We start from the raw sequence: 9254 nt of genomic DNA, 5'->3' as shown, positions 1-9254 counted from the left end.
AATAAAGTCTCTGAGAACCGAATCAGTCTCTGGTGTTATTGAACAGGTTCTGCAAATTCACCAAAATAAAGTGGAAGATTCATTATTTTTTATTTGATATGTGTTCATGCAAAAAACTGATTCACCAGGCTCTGCAGTATCCACAAGAAATGATTAAAAACATCAGTTAAAAAAGAAATAAAGAGTCAGGAATGATTAAAAACATCAGTAAAAACAGAAATAAAGAGTCAGGAATGATTAAAAACATCAGTTAAAACAGAAATAAAGAGTCAGAAATGATTAAAAACATCAGTTGAAAAAGAAATAAAGAGTCAGAAATGATGAAACATAAAGAGACTGAAGGAAAATGCTGTTTACAAGAGTTCAGTTGTGTATGTACGTAAAAAAAAACAAAAATTTAAACTGTTTCTTTAAACTGAATTTGCAGATAATTGCTATTAAAATGTAAGAAAAAACAAACATCTGAATTTATTTTTAAACTACTAATTAAAAACTATTAAAAATAACATCCAGATCAAAAATCTGTATTTTTCCAAATAGTAATTTGTTCTTTTACAATATTTGACTGCAGTTTTACTGTATTTAAATCATTGAAAAATACAGTTTTACAAATATTTGCTGTTATTTGAAAGTAAAATGATTTATATTAAGGGTTGAATAATGGTAAATATTTTTTTAAATTTTTAAACATTTTTAATTGTTATTTTCCAGATTTTCTGTTATTTTAAATTACATCTTCTGATCAGATTACAGAAATTATGTTTAAATTCTCATGTTTACTGTAAAACAAATGAAGGCCACAACTGTAAATAATGTTTACATTGAAAATCTCATTTTTTTCTAATAGTAAACATGTGTAAATGTAAAGTGTATTTATTTGTACTATATTTAAAGACATTTTTAAAAGTCATTGTTTTAAAAATATTTACTGTTTATGAAAAGAAATATTGAGGATTGAAAAATTATATTAATCAGTATGATAATTTTTAATTCTTATTTTACAGATATTCCCTGTTATTTAAAAAAAATTAATCTTCTAAGAAAATCACCAAAATGATGTATAAAGTCCCATGTTTACAAAAACAACAGCAAAAACAGGCTACAACTGTAAATATGTCCACTTAAAAAAAAACATAGCAAGTTTGTGTAAATGCAAATTTTATTATTTGTACTGTATTTTAAAAAATCATTATTTTACAAATACTTGCTGCTAGAAGAAATATTATTTTTATTAAGGACTGAAAAATTGTAATATAATTATATCACAACATCATAATTATTATTTTACAGATTTTCTCTGTTAAATGTTAAATTATATCTTTTAATAAAATCATAGAAATTATGTATAGATTTCAAAATTTTTAAATGTATTTGCCATTATTTATTTTTACCTTGTCTTTTAATTAATTAATGAATTTATTTTTAAACCTTTGACTCTTTTATCGTATTTTCTGAGGCATGTTTGCTCCCAGATGTTGAAAGGGATTTTCTACTTTTTATGTATTTTCAGGTGTTTATTATGGATTTTATTTTAGAGTCTGACCTCTGTGACCTTCTAAAATGGCGTCAGGTTGTGTTTTACTGACAGCCTGCTGCAGGAAGGAGCCCATAAACTGGATGATTTGTTTTATTTCAGCCATCAAACACCAAACCTGTGAGGTTTTCAGCTCGTCTTGTGTCTCTTCCTGCTTCCTTCATACATTAAACATGTTTCAGCTCGACCTCGTGACCTTGTGTGTTGCTGCTCGTCCTCCGTTTGTGTCTGAATAATTCATCTGTGGCTGCTGCTTGTTCCATCTGCATGCTGCTCTGCTTCCCTCTCAGGTGGATCTCCATGGTGACGGCTGTGATTGACAGCTCTGCCTCTGCATCACTGATGATGCTCCACGCCGTCCAATCACCACAACCAGGGAGCGAATCACACAAACATGCAACAACCTCGAGGTGTGCACGTCATGTCAACACATTAAAGGAGGATTCTGACAGTTTTTAGACACGTTTCATCATCAAATATTGGCTCAGTTCAGGATCAGTACAGGGTAGAAGAACACGTTTGAGGGAATACTCGCGTTATAAATCAGGATTTTTACATACAAAACATATAAAGAGCTTCTAAAATGCAGCATTAAATGAATTTATCCAACAGTATATATGTGTAGAGCTGAAACACAAAACTAATTAGCAGCTGTTAATGTGAAAAGTTGCTGCTCACAACCATAATAATTCATAATTGTATGTTATTTGGACAAAACAAGCATCAACCAGGTGTGATCGTCACTATTTTTTAAATTTTTACAACCCAAACAATGATTTTAAAGAATCACCAGGAGACTAATGTCTCATGAAAATCCTAATTTAAGCCCCATATTAAATAAACAAATGAGCTCCATCTAAATGAACTGCGGCAGTAAAATTCTGCTTGGAGGCATTAATTTACGAGTAACGTTCATCATTTTGACAACTGGACCGTTATTTGGACAAACAAACATCAACCAGATGTGATCGTCACTATTTTAAAATATTTTTACAAATCAAAAAATCAATTTCTAATTAAAAATATAATCAAGAGCATCATTTCTAATGAAAATAATAATTTAAGACGTGTATTAAATAAATAAATGGGCTCCATCTAAACTAACTGCAGGAGTAAAATGCTGCTTCTACACAATATTAATTATTAATCTATTAATAAAATGTATAATTAACATTTGGAATATTCTTTTTATTGATCGATTTTAATGTTTTTACTGAACCGAAAGTTTCATGCAAATAATTTTAACTTGCAAAAACACATTTATTTACCACATTTTGGTGCTAAAACTTCAATCAGAGCAAATGAGGAAGTTTTAGCAACAAAACATGGCAGAAAAATGAATTTTTGGAAAATATCTGGTACGAAATGCTTGTCCAACTCCATCTAAATGCAAAAAGTTCATTTATCTTAACATTTTAACTTTAATAAATTCAGTTTTACGACAAATTATTTTATAATTGAGGTTTTCTTTGCTTTTTACAACAACAAATCGAAGTTAAACTGAAGCTTCGATATTCTCTTTGCTTTATATAACTCTAAACTACTTTAATAAATATATATATATTAGTATTTATATATAATAAATATGTACTAGAACATGTAATATTTGAAATATAGATAATTCAGGTACTTGGAATAATAAGCTAATTAACTTCTGATATTAAGAGAAAAATAATGGCTGCAATGATAAATTTCAGCTTTTGTGCTTCTGATAAAAGCAGCTAATATGTGAGTTTGTTGTTTTTATAATAATAATATTATTATTAGTTTTTATTTATTCTTGGTTTTCATTCTTTTACTTTCATCGACAAACATTCAAATTTACTGTTAATTATTTTTATCCCAAATGTTTTCTGCTTCAGTGTCGACTGAACTCCTTAAATGTTGACTGATTTTAATCTGTTATTTAATTATCACTATTTTAGTAATGGGGGGAAAGCAGGAGAACCCAAGCGCAGACACACAGAACTGGCTGACAGGTGAATAACTGAAAGATTTATTTAAACAACTGAACCAATACATTAGTGGGGAACTGAACTGGGGGGAACAGAACTTAACCAACTACTAAAACTCTAACTCTATGAATACAAAAAACGGAAGTTTACAAAACTGAACTGAATTACAAAACTAAGCTGGGTAGGGGTTCTCACGACATGGGGAAACTGAGAACCGAGGGGGAAAACAGGCTGGGGAAAATCCATGAACAGGTGGGAGCAAAATAGAGTCCAAGAAGGAGAAATCCAGGATGGGGGAGCAGCAGAGTCCATGGGGCTAAAGCAGTCCAGAGGTGGCAGGCTTGGTGGGGGGAAACAGAATCAAAGTAAGGATGTGAATCTATGATCCAGCAGGGAGTGAATGAACGGGCAGAGCTTAAATAGTGGAGGTGAGGTGGAGAACAGGTGAATGGTGTGAACTGATTGCTGCAGCTGAAACTCATTGTAGCAATCAGCAAACAGAGTGCAGGCAGGTGAAGCAGGAGGGAGAGAGACAGGGAGAGAGAGCGAGACACATGAGGGAGAGAGACAGGGAGAGAGAGAGACATGAGGGAGAGAGACAGGAAGAGAGAGAGAGACATGAGGGAGAGAGACAGGGAGAGAGAGAGAGACATGAGGGAGAGAGACAGGGAGAGAGAGAGAGACACGAGGGAGAGAGACAGGGAGAGAGAGAGACACATGAGGGAGAGAGACAGGGAGAGAGAGAGAGAGACATGAGGGAGAGAGACAGGGAGAGAGAGAGAGACACATGAGGGAGAGAGACAGGGAGAGAGAGAGACACATGAGGGAGAGAGACAGGGAGAGAGAGAGACACACATGAGGGAGAGAGACAGGGAGAGAGAGCGAGACATGAGGGAGAGAGACAGGGAGAGAGAGAGACACATGAGGGAGAGAGACAGGGAGAGAGAGAGACATGAGGGAGAGAGACAGGGAGAGAGAGAGACATGAGGGAGAGAGACAGGGAGAGAGAGAGACACATGAGGGAGAGAGACAGGGAGAGAGAGAGAGAGACATGAGGGAGAGAGACAGGGAGAGAGAGAGACATGAGGGAGAGAGACGGAGAGAGAGAGACATAAGGGAGAGAGACAGGGAGAGAGAGAGACAGGGTGAGAGAGAGAGACATGAGGGAGAGAGACAGGGAGAGAGAGAGACAGGGAGAGAGAGAGACACATGAGGGAGAGAGACAGGGAGAGAGAGAGAGACATGAGGGAGAGAGACAGGGAGAGAGAGAGAGAGACATGAGGGAGAGAGACAGGGAGAGAGAGAGAGAGACATGAGGGAGAGAGACAGGGAGAGAGAGAGACATGAGGGAGAGAGACGGAGAGAGAGAGACATAAGGGAGAGAGACAGGGAGAGAGAGAGACACATGAGGGAGAGAGACAGGGTGAGAGAGAGAGACATGAGGGAGAGAGACAGGGAGAGAGAGAGAGAGACATGAGGGAGAGAGACAGGGAGAGAGAGAGACACATGAGGGAGAGAGACAGGGAGAGAGAGAGACACATGAGGGAGAGAGACAGGGAGAGAGAGAGAGACATGAGGGAGAGAGACAGGGAGAGAGAGAGAGAGACATGAGGGAGAGAGACAGGGAGAGAGAGAGAGACACATGAGGGAGAGAGACAGGGAGAGAGAGAGACACATGAGGGAGAGAGACAGGGTGAGAGAGAGAGACATGAGGGAGAGAGACAGGGAGAGAGAGCCAGAGAGAGAGAGACATGAGGGAGAGAGACAGGGAGAGAGAGAGAGACACATGAGGGAGAGAGACAGGGAGAGAGAGAGACACATGAGGGAGAGAGACAGGGAGAGAGAGAGACACATGAGGGAGAGAGACAGGGAGAGAGAGAGAGAGACATGAGGGAGAGAGACAGGGAGAGAGAGCCAGAGAGAGAGAGACAGGTCAAAACAAACAGATGAGGAACAATGGGAGAAAAGAGAAAAGGAGGAAGAAGGGCAGAGGCTGGAGCAGGATCATAACAATTTTAGTTGGTTTTAAACCAGGGGTGTTAAACTCATCTTAGTTCAGGTTCCACATTCAGTCCAGTTTGATCCCCAGTAAAACCACAACATAATAACCTCTAAATAACCACAACTCCTGATGCTTCCTTTGTTTTAGTGCAAAAATGTTCACATTTAAGGAATTATCTTTTTACAAAACATTATGAACAACCTGACATTTCTTAAGTAAGTAAAATTTCAACATTATTTTGCCTCAGTTGATCATTTCCACATTACAACTTCCAGATCACAGAGTGTCGACAAAGGAACACAACATTTAGTCACCTGGAACTGAAGCAGAGACGATTTACTGTAGGATCAAAACAACAAAAGTCAGACAAAAAAAGACAAAATATTACAAAAAAGAGGCAAAAAAATAGACAAAAAAGTTACAAAGTGACAAAAAAATACACAAATGACACAAGTGAGACAAAAAGGAAACACAAAATGTCAAAAACGAGAAAAAAACAAAAACGAGACAAAATATTACAAAAATGAGACACAAGATGACAACAGAACCATGAGCAATATAGTATTTTATGATCCAAACAACTTGTCATGGTCTATTTTAAATTTGTAGCTTTACTCATTTACAGTCTGCAGTTAATGTTTTCTCTGGAATTTTTACACTTTGAGGGTCGGATCGGACCCTCTGGAGGACTGCTTTTGGCCCGCGGGCCGCATGTTGGACACCCCTGATTTAAATGTTTTTTCCAACAGAGAGCTGAAAGAGAAAAAGAAGTTCTGTTTATAATCAGTGACATTTCAGACGTTCATCTTCACTCGAACCTCTGAATAAAAACGGTTTGCAAAGTAAACAGAGAGCAGCTGAAATAAAACCCCTGAATGTTTAATTCCTCAGACAGACTGAATTTATTCTCAGTCTAAACGGTTCATCTCCTCCTGGTTCTGCTCGCCGCCGTAGAAGTATATAAATGTAAATATCTGGTGTTTGCTGAAGCTGCAGAATGTTTCCTTTAATTTGTTTTTCTTCTGTTCTTGTTTCTGTCGGAGCGAACAAAAGGGAAGCACCAGAATATTTAAAACATTGTGAATGAAAACACAGAACAGAGTCGACGTTCTCCTCGTCTCTACAGAACGTAGACCCCAGATTTGAGGAGTCAGTCTCAGGTTGTTGGAGTGTTTGTGTCTTGGCAGAAGTGTTGACTCTAGACGAGGAAATGAAGCGTCTTAATGGAGCTGGAGGCCGTTTCTCTCCAGCAGATTGCTGGAAGAGCTTCAGTCGTGCTCGGCTAATGCATAACAAACAGACGGAGGCTGAAATAAATCACAATTATGGTTTTCTGGCTTCGGTGCAGCGACGCAGGAGGTTTGCATGAGATCTGCCTGGATTAATTAAACCTTGACAGTTGCCGTGACAACCCGGTGAAAGGGTGAAGCTCCACGTGGCGTTGAAAAGATGGTGGCGGCGTCTTTCTAACTTTAAAAAAAACAACAAAAAGGGGCCTGCAGAGATCAGAGTCACTTTAACGAAGCTCAGCAGCAGAATTCACAGCAGCAGCAGCTGGTGGGAACGTCAAACGATTCTCATCAGTCAGAAAAACAGGTGAAAACTGAAGCTTTAAACCTGCGTCATCGCTAACAGCCAGCAGGGGGCGACTCCTCTGGTTGCAGTAAAAGCTGGACTATATAGAAGTCTACAAGAAAATTAACCCACTTCTCACTCGATTTGTTGCCTCAGTGAATAGTTTTCTGATGAGTTTATGGTCTCTGTCAACTATTTGAAGCCTCTTTTATCAAAACGTTTTACTAGATTGGTAGAATAATATCTGCCTCTTAACATAAAACATTAAAAGCACAAAAACCAATAAATATAACTCAGCATATTTTAGTACCTATGAAAATATGCGTCTCGAAATAAAAAATAATTTTTTTGGCCAGTATTAATGTATAGCAGGGGTGTCCAACATGCGGCCCGTGGGCCAAAAGTGGTCCTCCAGAGGGTCTAATTCGGCCCTCAAAATGTAAAAATTCCAGAGAAGACATTAACTGCAGATTGTAAATTAGTAAAACTATAAATTTAAAATCATTTCTAGACCATGACAAGTTGTTTTGATCAGAAAGTAAAATACTAGATTGTTCTTTGTTCTTTTGTCGTTTTGTGTCTCATTTTTGCAATATTTTGTCTTGTTTTTGTTGTTTATTGTCGGATTTTTGTCTGACTTTTGTCTCATGTTTTTGTCATTCTGTGTTTCCTTTTTGTCTCACTTGTGGTTTTTGTCTTATTTTTGTCATTTTGTGTCTTACTTTATTCATTGTTTTGTGTATTGTTTTTGTCCTTTTGTGTTTTTTTGTCTCGTTTATGTTGTTTGTCTATTTGTTTTTGTCATTTTGTTTCTCGCTTTTGTCATTTTTTGTCTCGTTTGTGTCATCTATGTAATTTTTTTGTCTGATTTTTGGCACTGTAGCTTTTTGGTCTGTTTTTTTGTTTTGTTTCATGTCGTTTGTCTCATTTTTTGTCATTTTGTTTCTCGTTTTTGTAATTTTGTGTCTCATTTTTTTAATATTTTGTTGTCTTTGTCTTTTTGATCATAAAGTAAAATCCTCTCTGGTTCAGTTCCAGAGGACTAAATGTTGTGTTCCTTTGTCGACACTCTGTGATCTGGAAGTTGTAATGTGGAAATGATGAACTGAGGCTGAATGTTGCTGAAACTGAACTTATTTTTCTTGAGAAATTTCAAGTTGTTCATGATGTTTAGTAAAAAGATAATTCCTTACATGTGCACATATTCAGAACATGTTTTTTTGCACTAAAACAAAGGAAGCATCAGGAGTTGTGCTTATTTATAGGTTATTATGCTGTGGTTTTACTGGTCTCTGAAGATCAAACTGGGCTGAAGGTGGAACCTGAACTAAGATGAGTTTGACTCTCCTGATGTAGAGAGTTGATGTTGATGTTTTTTTGTGTGTTTTAGTCACAAAACCTAAAAACATTTTGGTCTCATTTTGTCATTTTTGCCCTTTCATTGTTTTGCCTTCCAGACTACAGCCAGCGCCATCTTTGGTTACCGTGGTTACAGGCGGGATTCTGGTGGATTGTGAAGTTAATGGAAAAAAGCTCAGTCTCCATCCACATTTCTCTATTTTGCATTAATAAATGTCCATTAGTATTAGCATTAGCAGCTAGCTGTTTTCTCCACTGGTGTTCTTTGGACCGTCTGACTGCAGCGTGAAAAATATTCAAAATAAAAGGATTTTTCTGTCTAACATCAGAAAACGTTACTGGCAGAAAATGTTCCTGAATGAATCGACTCAACAGCAGTTTTTGTTTGTGTTCCAGAAGGAAAAAACCTGAAGTTTTCCTTTGAGAAGGACTAGCTCTGCTCTGTGCAGATAACCGGAGTGTGTTTTATCAGTCTTCATCCTTCCAGGGTTTATGTTGCCGCCGGCTGCTTTGATTGGACTCTTTTAGGAACTAAGCGCCTCGGTGTTTGTAATAAATTCAATAAATTCACTCTTGACAAACTGCCGCGACCTCCGGCCGGGCGGAGACGAGTCGGACCGTAAATCCCCTCCGGAGTGAAGCCGATGATTGGCGTTTCATTTGGAGGGAAGAAGCTCTGCTGACTGGCGTTCTGCTGCCGACATCCAGCCGGTGATTTAATTTGAGCCGCAGACGACGAGATCAGCGAGGAAAAAGGTGATTCAAGCTGCTGAACAGATGTTTCCGATGGAACCACACATCTGTAAAAAGACGACCTGATGACAAACAT

This window comes from Amphiprion ocellaris, chromosome 10 (genome assembly GCF_022539595.1).
Source record: "Amphiprion ocellaris isolate individual 3 ecotype Okinawa chromosome 10, ASM2253959v1, whole genome shotgun sequence".
In the NCBI taxonomy this organism is placed as follows: domain Eukaryota; kingdom Metazoa; phylum Chordata; class Actinopteri; family Pomacentridae; genus Amphiprion; species Amphiprion ocellaris.
The sequence above is the reverse complement of the archived record's forward strand: the minus strand, read 5'-3'. Positions refer to the sequence as shown.